Source organism: Suricata suricatta, chromosome X, assembly GCF_006229205.1.
Source record: "Suricata suricatta isolate VVHF042 chromosome X, meerkat_22Aug2017_6uvM2_HiC, whole genome shotgun sequence".
NCBI classification, from domain to species: domain Eukaryota; kingdom Metazoa; phylum Chordata; class Mammalia; order Carnivora; family Herpestidae; genus Suricata; species Suricata suricatta.
The window spans coordinates 87,475,142-87,488,051 of NC_043717.1; positions in this window are offsets into that span (position 1 = coordinate 87,475,142).

Sequence of the window (12,910 nt, forward strand, 5' to 3'; positions counted from 1 at the left end):
CACTCTATTTACAAAGTTGGGCATTGATCACCATTATCTACTTCCAGAACATTTTTATCACTCCAAGTAGGAACTCCATATCCATTCCCACATACCCCAGCCCCTACTACTAATCTACTATCTGCTACTAGGTATCGTCCTATTCCGGACATTTTATATAAATGGAATCATACAATATGTGGATGTCTGTGTCTGCCTTCTTTAATTTAGCATAATTTTTACACTTATGATGTAGCATGAATCAATACTTCATTCCTTTTCATGACTGAATAATATTGCATTGTATGTATATACCACCTTGTGTTTATCCACTTACCTCTTGATGGGCATTTGGGTTGTTTAGACCTTTTGGCTATTCTGAGTGCTCCTATGAACATTTGTTTACAAGTTTTTGTTTGAACACCTATGTTTAATTATTTCAGGTAAGCTCCAGGAGTGGAATTTCTGGGTCATATAGTACTTCTATGTTCAACTTATTGGGAAAACCCAAAATTGTTTTTCAATGTGTATGCACCATTTTTCATTACTACCAGCATGATATGAAGATTCTAATTTCTTCCCTTTCTCACCAACACTTGTTTTTGTTTGTCTTTTTCATTATAGCCATCCTAGTGGGTGTGAAGTAACTTTGTGGTCTTGATTTGCATTCCCTATTTCTAATAATGTTGAACATTATTTCATGTGCTTCCTGGCCACTCATATATCTTCTTCAGAGAAATGGCTATTCAGATCTTTTGATCATTTTAAATTGGGATATTTGTCTTTCTGTTGTTGAGGTTTAAGCAATTTTATGTATCCTGGATTCTATATCCTTATCAAATGTATGATATTCAAATATTTGTCCTATTTTATCTTTTCATTTTCTCCAACATTTTTAGGTTTGGTGAAGTCCAATTTGTCTATTTTTTTCTTTGGTTGTCTGTGCTTTTGGTATCATATTTAAGGAACCATTGAAAATATGGAGGCTTGGTTGTGGTGACAAATTTCCACACAGAAAGGATGGGAGCTTGAAGCATTTTGTTGGGATATTAAAGGCAACCTGATAACATCTGAGCTATACTAGGTATATGTCCAAAATATAATACTAAAAAATGACCATCTATATCAGAATCACCTAAAGGTGATAAAGATACAAATCATATGGCTCCCTCCAACATATCAAAACAAATCCCTGGGCCTTGTGTTTGAGAATATTAATTCTTTTCTTTTTTGAGAATATGAATTATAAACATGCTCTATAATAGATTCTGTTGTATATAGAAGTTTGAGAACTACTGAACTATGCCATGTTGTCCTCCAGCAAGCATAAAATACAAATATTTAAGTTCTTGATTAATGTTGGTGTTATCAACTTCCACTAAATTCAATATAACATTATGAAATATGCTCTTGATTTGTGCCAGACACTGAACATATTCTACAGAGAAGATTTAGTGAGAATAGTGTATACAAACATTATAGATATACCCCACAGGCACATGCATCTGGCACAAAATTATCATTTCAAAGCTAATTTTGTTGATTCATTTATGACTCCACAGAATTACATTAGGGAAGGCTAGATGTCAGATTCCATTTGGTCTTAACAATGATTTAGTAATGAGAATAACTTTATTTACTTATTTAAAGACTTTATTTTTAAGTAATCCCCACACCCAACTTGGGATTTGAACTCACAACTTTGGGATCAAGTGTCTGAAGCTCTATTGATGGAACCAGCCAGTGTCCCTGAGAATGATGTTGCACTTTTCCTTAAAGATTTACTTTATAGAAATCTTTCCATTTGCATCCAACAATATTTCCATTATCTACGTGGTGGTTATTTATCATTGTATAACAGAAAACCTTAAAACTTAGGGCTTTTAAACAACAAACATTTATTATCTCATGACTTCTGTTAGTCAGGGATCCAGGGTACAATAGCTGGGTGGTTTTGTCCCTGGGTCAGCTAAGGCTGCAGGATTGGAAGACGTGACAGGAAACTCAATGAAGAGGGGGGAAGGACATATTTGTGAGACTGTGGGGACTGGGTAGCACTGTTGTGGAAGGAACATGAGATTATCCCAATGAAATTTAAATTTCGGGATATTTTTCTAGCAACAATACTTTTATGGATCACAATGTTCTGTCATGACCTTTCATCTTACTTTTGGATCTGTATAAGAAATCACCACATGGAAAGTATTTTCATATCTTCTATCAAATCAAAGTGGAATTCAATGTCTATAACGTCCTCCATGTCTATGTCATGTTCCTCAAACATTCATGTACATATTCATGTAGTAATTTAATATTGGTAACATTTATCTCTGTAAAAGTATAATTTTTTTGCTTTTCACAGAAAGTAGGAACTATATAACCCCATAATGTTCACTTTATCATTGAATCCAGGAAGATTAGCACTAAATATAGGGTTTAGTCATAACTAGATCAACCCAATCTCCCAGCAAAATTCAATTTTAACTAAAAATGACATTTGATTGTCACATCTGCTTTAATATTTATGTCAATTGAAACATTTTAATGGATGGTGGAAATGATTAGCAATACAAATCAATTTAAAACACAGAAAATAGAAATACTGTTATGGGGAGGAGGTAAGATATCAGAGAAGAAGGGAGCTCTTTAAACTTCGTCTGCCCCATCTATCAAACTGAGAAAGACATTACACTTTTCTGAAAGAGTGGAAGGAGAAAACACAGACTCCAGAAAGAAGACAGCCTCAAAGATGCCTGAGTGAGTGAATGTGAACTGGGGAGACTGGAAAACTGGCCAGCCCGAGAAGGGCAGGGCAGGTGGGAGCACCAGCCCAACACAGATAAAAGTGTGCAGCGCCCCTGAGAGACAAAGGAAAGAGAAAGAGAAACCGAACAGCTCATAGTACTGTCTCTAGAGAAGAGATAAAGAACTTCTAACCCGGGAGGGAGAGAAAAACTCTCACTCCATATATAACCAATGGGAAGCACAAATCCCGGGTGGCACCAGGAAAAAGAGCCCTCACCCATATGCAGTCCCCACTGGGAGATGGTGGCGGCTGAGGCAGGGGCTGTGGGAGTGAGCACTTCACCTCCTACAGCACACCTCACCTCTGGCAGTGGTGGTGCAAATCCCACCTGGCTCCAAGAGAAACTGCTCCCCCCACCTACAAGATCCTGGCTAAGAAGCCAGCCTCCAAAGCAAGTACATCTCATCTGTGGTAGCATAAAAGTGCATGGATTAGGATTTTGAAGTGAGACAGGCCTGGAAAATACAGCGTGGCTCAGCTGTGGCACAAGGAGATCATATTCATAAAAGTGGCTTGCAGCGTTAATTCCAACAGAGGTTGGGGCACCGCCACTCCTCTCTGCAACCACCAAGGTGGGGCCTCCTAGAGCAGCCCCTGATACCTACCTACACCAGACCATGCTTATACGTTAGGGGGAGATGCTGCTTTTTTTGTACTTATATTTTGTTATTATAACCTTTTTTACTCTTTTTTAAATTTTTTAAAATTTTTACTCTTTATTTTCCTTTTTCCTTTCTCCCTCTTTTTTTCTCTTGCCATCCAGATATATTCTCCCTTATTTCATCCTTATCTTTCCCCTCGACTGGATATACACTTTTAGACTGTCCATTGTCCTTTGTTGTCTCTGCCCCCCTTTATTTTTTTCTTCTCTTTTTTCTTTTCTTCTCTTTTCTCTCCCTTCCTTTTCATTTCTTCCTTTACTCCTTTTAATTTGTTTGTTTGTTTTATTTGTCTGTGCATTTGCATGCTTTTGTTCTCTGTGTGTTTGTCCGTCTGTTTTCCATTTCAAGGCTACCCCAAGAAACAAGCCAAAGTATGCACAATGGAGAGTCCCAAATATTGCTGAGTGGTGAAATAAAATAATCAAAGGCACAACAAAAGAAACTGAGAGACACCATTAAAAGAACATTTCCTGAAACAACAGGCCCTGGACAGTCAATAAACCTCCTTTAACAGAACAATACTAACAGGTACACAGTGCACAACAAGATTTTAAAACAGACAAGAGACAGAAAACTAGCCAAAATGAAAAAACGAAAGAACTTGCCACTAAAAAAAACTTCAGGAAGAAGTCACAGCCACAGAACTGCTCAAAACAGATCTAAGCAACATAACTGAACAAGAATTTAGAACAATTGTCACAAAATTAATCACTGGGCTTGAAAAAAGCATCAGAGAAGCTGCAGATACAATGACTAGGGACTTTCAAAATAGGTGTGATGAGTTAAAAAAGGCTATAAATGAGGTCACTAATAAAATGGAGGCAGCCACTTCACAGATTGAAGAGGCAGAGAGAAGAATAGGTGAAATAGAAGACACCATTATAGCAAAGGAGGAAGCTGAGAAAAAAAGAGACAAATTGATCCAAGAGCAGGAAAGGAGACTTCGAGACATGAGTGATACAATCAAACAGAACAACATTCATATCATAGAAATTCTTGAAGAGGAAGAGAGAGAGGTCCTAAGATGTACTACACCAAATTATAACTGAGAATTTCTCAATTCTGGGGAAAAAACTAAACATTCAAATTCAAGAGGCAGAAAGAACCCCCTTAAGACTTAATTTGAATTGACCTTTGGCATGACATATCAAAGTAAAACTGGCAAAATATAAAGATGAAGAGAAAATTCTGAAAGCAGCTAGGGAGAAAAGGGTCCTAACATACAAAGGGAAACCTTTCAGAGTGGTTACAGACCTATCTAATGAAATTTGGAAAGCCAGAAAGGAATGGCAGGAAATCTTCAATGTGATGAACACAAAAAATATGCAGTCAAGAATCCTTTATCCAGCAAGCCTGTCATTCAAAATAGGAGAGATAAAGGTGTTCCCAAATAAACAAAAGTTGACAGAATTCATCACCACCAAAACAGCCTTAAAAGAAATCCTTAGTGGGACTTTATGAGGGAAATGTTGCAAAGAATACAAGGTACCAGAGACACCACTACAAACATGAATTATAAGAAGAACACAATGAATCTAAACCAACATTTGTCAATTACAACACTGAATGTAAACGGACTGAATGCTCCCACCAAACGACACAAGGTAGCAAAATGGATAAAAAAAGAAAATCCATCTATTTGTTGTCTACAAGAGACATATTTTAGACCTGAAGACACCTTCAGATTGAAAGTAAAGGGATGGAGAAATACCTATCATGCGACTGGAAGCCAAAAGAAAGGCAGAGTAACCATACTTATATCAGACAAGCTGGACTTTAAGGTAAAGGCAGTAACAAGAGATGTAGAAGGACATTATATAATAATTACAGAGTCTCTCCATCAGGAAGAGCTAACAATTATAAACATCTATGTGCCAAATTCGGGAGTGCCCAAATACATAAAACAATTAATCACAGACAGAAATTATCTTATTGATAAGAATGTGTTAATTGTAGTGACAGCACATCACCAGACAGAAAATCACTAACGAACCAATGGACCTGAATGACACATTGGAACAGATGGAATTCATAGATCTATTTAGAACACTGCATCCTGAAATTAGGAAATTCACGTTCTTCTTGAGTGCACATGGCACATTCTCCAACATAGATCACATACTGGGGCATAAAGCAGCCCTCCATAAATACAAGGGAATTGAGACCATACCATGGACACTTTCAAATCACAATGCTATGAAACTTAAAATCAACCACAGGAAAAAATTTGGAAAACCTCCAAAAATGTGGAAGTTAAAAACCACCCTACTAAAGAATGATTGGGATAATCAGGCAATTAGAGAAGAACTTAAAAAATATATGGAAACAAATGAAAACAAAAATACAACAATCCAACCTCTCTTGGATGCAGCAAAGGCAGTTCTAAGAGGAAAGTATATTGCAATCCAGGCCTATTTCAACAAACTGGAAAAAGCGCAAATTCAAAATCTAACAGAGCACCTAAGGGAAATAGAAGGGAAGCAGCAAGAGCACCCCAAACCCAGCAGAAGAAAATAAATGAAAAATATTAGGACAGAAATAAATAATATAAAATCCAAAAAAGCAGTTGTGCAGATCAGTGAAACCAAGAGTAGGTTCTTTGAAAAAATAAACAAAATTGATAAACCTCTAGCCAAGCTCATTAGAAAGAAAAGAGAGAACACCCAAATAGATAAAATAATGAATGAAAATGGATCTATTACACCTAATCTTTTAGAAATACAAGTAATCATTAGAGGTTACTATTAAAAACGATATGCCAACAAACTGGACAACCTAGAAGAAAATGGACAAATTCCAAAACATACATGCACTACCAAAATTCAAACGAGAAGAGATAGAAGCATGAATAGACTGAAAACCAGTGAAGAAATCGAATCCATTATCAAAAATCTCCCAATGAATAAGAGCCCAGGGCCAGATGGCTTCCCAGGAGAATCACCAGATATTTAAAGCAGAGCGAATACCCATTCTTCTCAAACTACTCCAAAAAATAGAAAGAGAAGGAAAACTTCCAAACTCATTTTACAAAGCTAGCATCACCTTGGTAACCAAACCAGAGACCCAGCAAAAAAAGAGAACTACAGACCAATATCCGTAATGAATACAGATACAAAAATACTCGACAAGATGTTAGCAAATCGAATACACAAGCATAAAAAAAATTATGCATCATGATATAGTGGGATTCATTCCTGAATTACAGGGCTGGTTCAATATTCGCAAATCCATCAATGTGATCCATCACATTAACAAAAGAAAGGATAAAAACCATATGATCCTGTCGATAGATGCAGAAAAAGCATTTGACAAAATACAGCACCCTTTCTTAATAAAAACCCTTGAGAAAGTCAGAATAGAAGGAACTTACCTAAACATTATAAAAGCAGTTTATGAAAAGCCCACAGCTAATATCATCCTCAATGGGGAAAAACTGAGAGCTTTCCTCCTGAAACCAGGATCACCACAGGGGTGACCACTCCCACCTCTGTTGTTGAACATAGTGCTGGATGTCCTAGCATCAACAATCAGACAACAAAAGGAAATAAAAGGCATCAGAATTGGTAAAGAAGAAGTCAAACTTTCATTTTTCACAGATGACATGATACTCTACATGGAAAACCTGGCAGACGCTACCAGAAGCCTTCTAGAACTGATCAATGAATTCAATAAAATTGCAGAGTACAGAATCAATGCACAGAAATCAGTTGCATTCCTATACACCAATAATGAAGCAGTGAAAAGAGAAATCAAGAAACTGACCCCATTCACGATTGCACAAAAAACCATAAAATACCTAGGAGTAAGCCTAACCAAGGATGTAAAAGACCTATATGATGAAAACTATAGAAAACTATGAAAGAAATTGAAGAAGACACCACGAAATGGAAAAACATTCCCTGTTCATGGATCGGAAGAATAAACATTGTGAAAATGTCATTACTACCCAAAGCAATCTACACATTCAATGCAATCCCCATCAAAATTGCACCAGCATTCTTCTCAAAGCTAGAACAAAGTATCCTCAAATTCGTATGGAACCACAAAAGACCCTGAATAGCCAAAGTAACATTGAAGAAGAAAACCAAAATGGGATGCATCACAATGCCAAACTTTAGCCTCTACTCCAAAGCTGTCATCATCAAGACAGTATGGTATTGGCACAAAAACAGACACATACACCAATGGAATAGAATAGAGAGCCCAGAAGTGGGCCCACTAATGTATGGCCAATTAATTTTTGACAAAGTTGGAAAGAGTATCCAATGGAAAAACAACAGCCTCTTTAGCAGGTAGTGCAGAGAACTGGACAGCAACATGGAGAAGACTAAAACTAGACCACTTTCTTACACCGTACACAAAAATTAACCCAAAATGACTGAAGGACCTGAATGTGAGACAGGAAACCATCAACAGCCTTGAAGAGAAAGTAGGAAACAGTCTCCTTGACCTCTATTGACCGCAGCAATTTCCTACTCGACACATCCCCAAAGGCAAGGGAAATGAAAGCAAAAATGAACTATTGGAACCTCATCAAGATAAAAAGCTTCTGCAAGGCAAAGGAAACAATCAAGAAAACTAATAGGCAACTGACGAAATGGGAAAAGATTGTTGCAAATGACATATCAGATAAAGGGTTAGTATGCAAAATCTACAAGGAACTCACCAAACTCCACACCTAAAAAATGAGTAATGCAGTGAAGAAATGGGCAGAAGACATAAACAGACACGTCTCCAAAGAGGACATCCAGATGGCCTACAGGCTCCTGAAACAATGCTCAACATCACCCATCATCAGGGAAACACAAATCAAAACCACACTGAGATACCACCTCATGCAAGTCAGAGTGGCTAACATGAACAAATCAAGAGACTATGGATGCTGGTGAGGATGTTGAGATATGGGCACCCTCCTACACTGTTGGTGGGAATGTAAACTGGTGCAGCCGCTCTGGAAAACAGTGTGGAGGTTCCTCAAAACGCTATCAATAGAACTCCCCTATGACCCACCAATAGCACTGCTAGGGATTTACCCAAGGGATACAGAAGTTCTGACACATAGGGGCATATGTACCCCAATGTTCATAGCAGCATTGTCAAAAATAGCCGAATCATGGAAATATCCTAAATGTCCATCACCTGGTGAATGGATCAAGAAGAAATGGTATATATATATACAATGGAATATTACATGACAGTGAGAAAGAATGAAATATGGCCATTTGTAGCAAAGTGGATGGACATCGAGGGTGTCATGCTAAGCGAAATATGTCAGGCAGAGAAGGACAGATACCATAACTTTGCACTCACTGGTCTAACAGTAGAAATGTAACAGAGGACCATGAGGAGGGGAAGGGGGAAAGAGAGTTGGGGAGAGAGGGATGCAAAACATGAAAGACTATTGAACAGTGAAAACGAACTGAGGGTGAAGGGGGAGGGGGAGGGGGGAAGAGGTGGTGGTGATGGAGGAGGGCACTTGTGGGGAAGAGCACTGGGTGTTGTATGGAAACCAACTTGAGAATAAACTATTAAAAATAATAATAAAATATATTAAAATAAATCACATCCCTTGAAATAATTTTCAGATACTGAGCAAAAATAATAGGAAGATAACAATGGGATGAAAATTGTTTTAATGTGTAAGAACTAGAATTGGAAATATAATTTTTTTCAAATGTATTTAAAAAATTCAAAATTCAAAATTTAAATGTTTCTGTTTAGAGTTACACCAGAACAATTGCAACATCATATGTCTAGTAATTTTATATTTTTACTTGAAGGTAAAACATTTCTATAGAAATGTTAAGCATGTTTGTTGGTGTGCAGTTGTAAATAATGAGTTTGGGTTGAAATGAATATTTCAACTCTTTGGTACTCTGTCTCGAAAGTTGGTACTGTCACTTGAAATACCAATTCCTCCATTGGTATTCTCAAAGTTCATGCCATGCAGTTGTCTAATAGGGAAAAGCACTTTTAAATGATTTCCTTCTGATACTTACAGAACATAACCCTTGTACTAGAATTTTTGTATGAGTTTTAATTTTCCATTTCACAGCAGCCAGTTTTATGTCATGTGGGGAACAAATTCAGGGTCATTCTTTTTAAATTTGAGACAATTATCTATACTGTTTAAGTAAAATGTAAACTGTGTGGGTACTTTAGAGTGGCTGTCAATATTGACTAAATTGACAGATCCATTACTCAACTTTATATTTCATTTGCCTTTGTACACATAGCCACAACTCAATTGGCTTAGTTAACTTACTCTGAAGAATTCATTGTCTATGAAAAACTAACTTCTAACATGATACAATTTAACAATAGAGTGGAAATATTGAGAGTGTGCAAACTTTGGAAGTAAGAATAACATTAAATTTGGTACTCAGATACTTGAGGGCAATTGTGGTTAGGTTCATTTTAATAATTTCAATGACTCAGGCAGATTTGTTCATTCAACAAACTTTCATTGATATTTCCTATGAGCTTTTCACAGTGCTAGATGTAGGGACACAATTTAAAATGTCAAGTTTCAGCCTTCAACAAATTCACAATCCATTGGGAAAATTAGACAATTATAGAGATAATTATGCACAGTATTGTAAGTGCAGTCAGTGGTAGTGTTGTATAAAATAGAGTTTCAAGAAAATTAAGGTGGTAGCATTATGTAAAGTGCACTTGAGTTAAGGATATCAAATTAGTAGTATAAAGTAGATACTATTACTGTTCTTATTCTCTAAAAAAGGAAATTTCAGAGACATTCAGTAATAATCTAGGATCACCAGCTTATTCATTACTGTGTTCATTCATCAGAAACTTCTCTATGAGCCATGAATAGAGCAACAATCAAGATAGATTGGACCCTGTCTTAAGGACCTTATAAGAGAGCCAGAAGTGCTGTGGTAATTCAGAGAAAGAGATAATAGTACTGTATTTAGAATTGTAGTGGGGGCCATGGGCATAAATACTAAAATTATACTTTAAAAGGGTTCCTGGGTGGTTCAGTCAGTTAAGCATCCGACTTGGCTCAGGTTATGATCCTGCTGTTGGCAAGTTCCTGCCAGAGTCGGGCTGTGTGCTGACACTCAGAGCCTGGAGCCTGCTTCCTGTGTCTCCCTGTCTTTCTGCCCCTCCTCTGCTCATGCTCTGTCTCTCTTTTTCTCTCTCAAAGATAAACATTTAAAAGTAAGAATAATAAAATTATACATTAAAGAAGAAAGCTGAAAGTCAAGCTGTGTTTATCCTACTTCTCTATAAAAGGTAGCTCTCCCACATTCTGGCAGCGAATTTATGGAGGGTGAGAAGGGCTTTGTTGATGCTTTTATACACACACACACACACACACACACACACACACACACAAACACACACACACACACACATACATACATGAAACTGCAGGATTCATTGAGTTATATTGTCTGAGTGGGTGTTTACTTTAAAGTAACTTAGGACTGTGGCGCCTGGGTGGCTCAGTTGGTTGAGTGCGGACTTCTGCTCAGGTCATGATCTCAGAGTTTGTGAGACTGAGCTGCACTGAGCTTCCGGCTGTCAGCATATAGCCCACTTTGGATCCTCTGTACCCGTCTCCCTCTCTCTGCCCCTCCCCAGTTCTCTCTTTCTCTCAAAAATAAAACATTAAAATACTTTAGGACTGTGGAGTTTCGTGATTTCCTTGTAGATTTTGGATACTTGCCCTTTATCTGATATTTCATTTGCAACTATCTTTTCCCATTCTGTCGGTTGCCTATTAGTTTTCTTGATTGTTTCCTTTGCAGTGCAGAAGCTTTTTATCTTGATGAGGTCCCAAGAGTTCAGTTTTGCTTTCATTTCCCTTGCCTTTGGGGATGTGTTGAGTAGGAAATTGCTGCGGTGGAGGTCTAGGAGGTTTTTTCCTACTTCCTCCTCGAGGGTTTTGATGGTTTCCTGTCTCACATTCAGGTCCTTCAGTCATTTTGAGTTAATTTTTTTGTATGGTGTAAGAAAGTGCTCTAGTTTTAGTCTTCTGCATGTTGCTGTCCGGTTCTCCCAGCACCACTTGCTAAAGAGGCTGTTGTTTTTCCATAGGATACTCTTTCCTACTTTGTCAAAAATTAATTGGCCGTACATTAGTGGGCCCACTTCTGGGTTATCTATGCTATTCCATTGGTGTATGTGTCTGTTTTTTGTGCCAATACCATACTGTCTTGATGATGAGAGCTTTGTAGTAGAGGTTAAAGTTTGGCATTGTGATGCCTCCCGTTTTGGTTTTTTTCTTCAATATTACTTTGGCTATTCGGGGTTTTTTGTGGTTCCATACGAATTTGAGGATACTTTGTTCTAGCTTTGAGAAGAATGCTGGTGCAACTTTGATGGGGATTGCATTGAATGTATAGATTGCTTTGGGTAGTAATGACATTTTCACAATGTTTATTCTTCCGATCCATGAACAGGGAATATTTTTCCATTTCTTGGTGTCTTCTTCGATCTCTTTCATAAGTTTTCTATAGTTTTCATCATATAGGTCTTTTACATCCTTGGTTAGGTTTACTCCTGGGTATTTGATAGTTTTTCGTGCAATTGTGAATGGGATCAGTTTCTTGATTTCTCTTTCGGCTGCTTCATTTTTGGTGTATAGGAATGCAACTGATTTCTGTGCATTGATTCTGTACTCTGCAATTTTATTGAATTCATTGATCAGTTCTAGAAGGCTTCTGGTAGCGTCTGCCAGGTTTTCCATGTAGAGTATCATGTCATCTGCGAAAAGTGAAAGTTTGACTTCTTTACCAATTCTGATGCCTTTTATTTCCTTTTGTTGTCTGATTGCTGATGTTAGGACTTCCAGCACTATGTTCAACAACAAAGGTGGGAGTGGGCACCCCTGTGGTGGTCCTGGTTTCAGGAGGAAAGCTCTCAGTTCTTCCCCATTGAGGTTGATATTAGCTATGGGCTTTTCATAAACTGCTTTTATAATGTTTAGGTAAGTTCCTTCTATTCTGACTTTCTCAAGGGTTTTTATTAAGAAAGGGTGCTGTACTTTGTCAAATGCTTTTTCTGCATCTATCGACAGGATCATATGGTTTTTATCCTTTCTTTTGTTAATGTGATGGATCACATTGATGGATTTGCGAATACTGAACCAGCCCTGTAACCCAGGAATGAATCCCACTTGATCAAGAAATGGGCAGAAGACATATACCGACACTTCTCCAAATAGGACATCCAGATGGCCTACAGGCACATGACACGATACTCAACATCACTCATCATCAGGGAAACACTAATCAAAACCACACTGAGATACCACCTCATGGCAGTCAGAGTGGCTAAAATGAACAAATCAAGAGACTATAGTTGCTGGTGAGGATGTGGAGAGACAGGCACCCTCCTACACTGTTGGTGGGAATGTAAACTGGTGGAGCCGCTATGGAAAACAGTGTGGAGGTTCCTCAAAAAACTATCAACAGAACTCCCTTATGACCCAGCA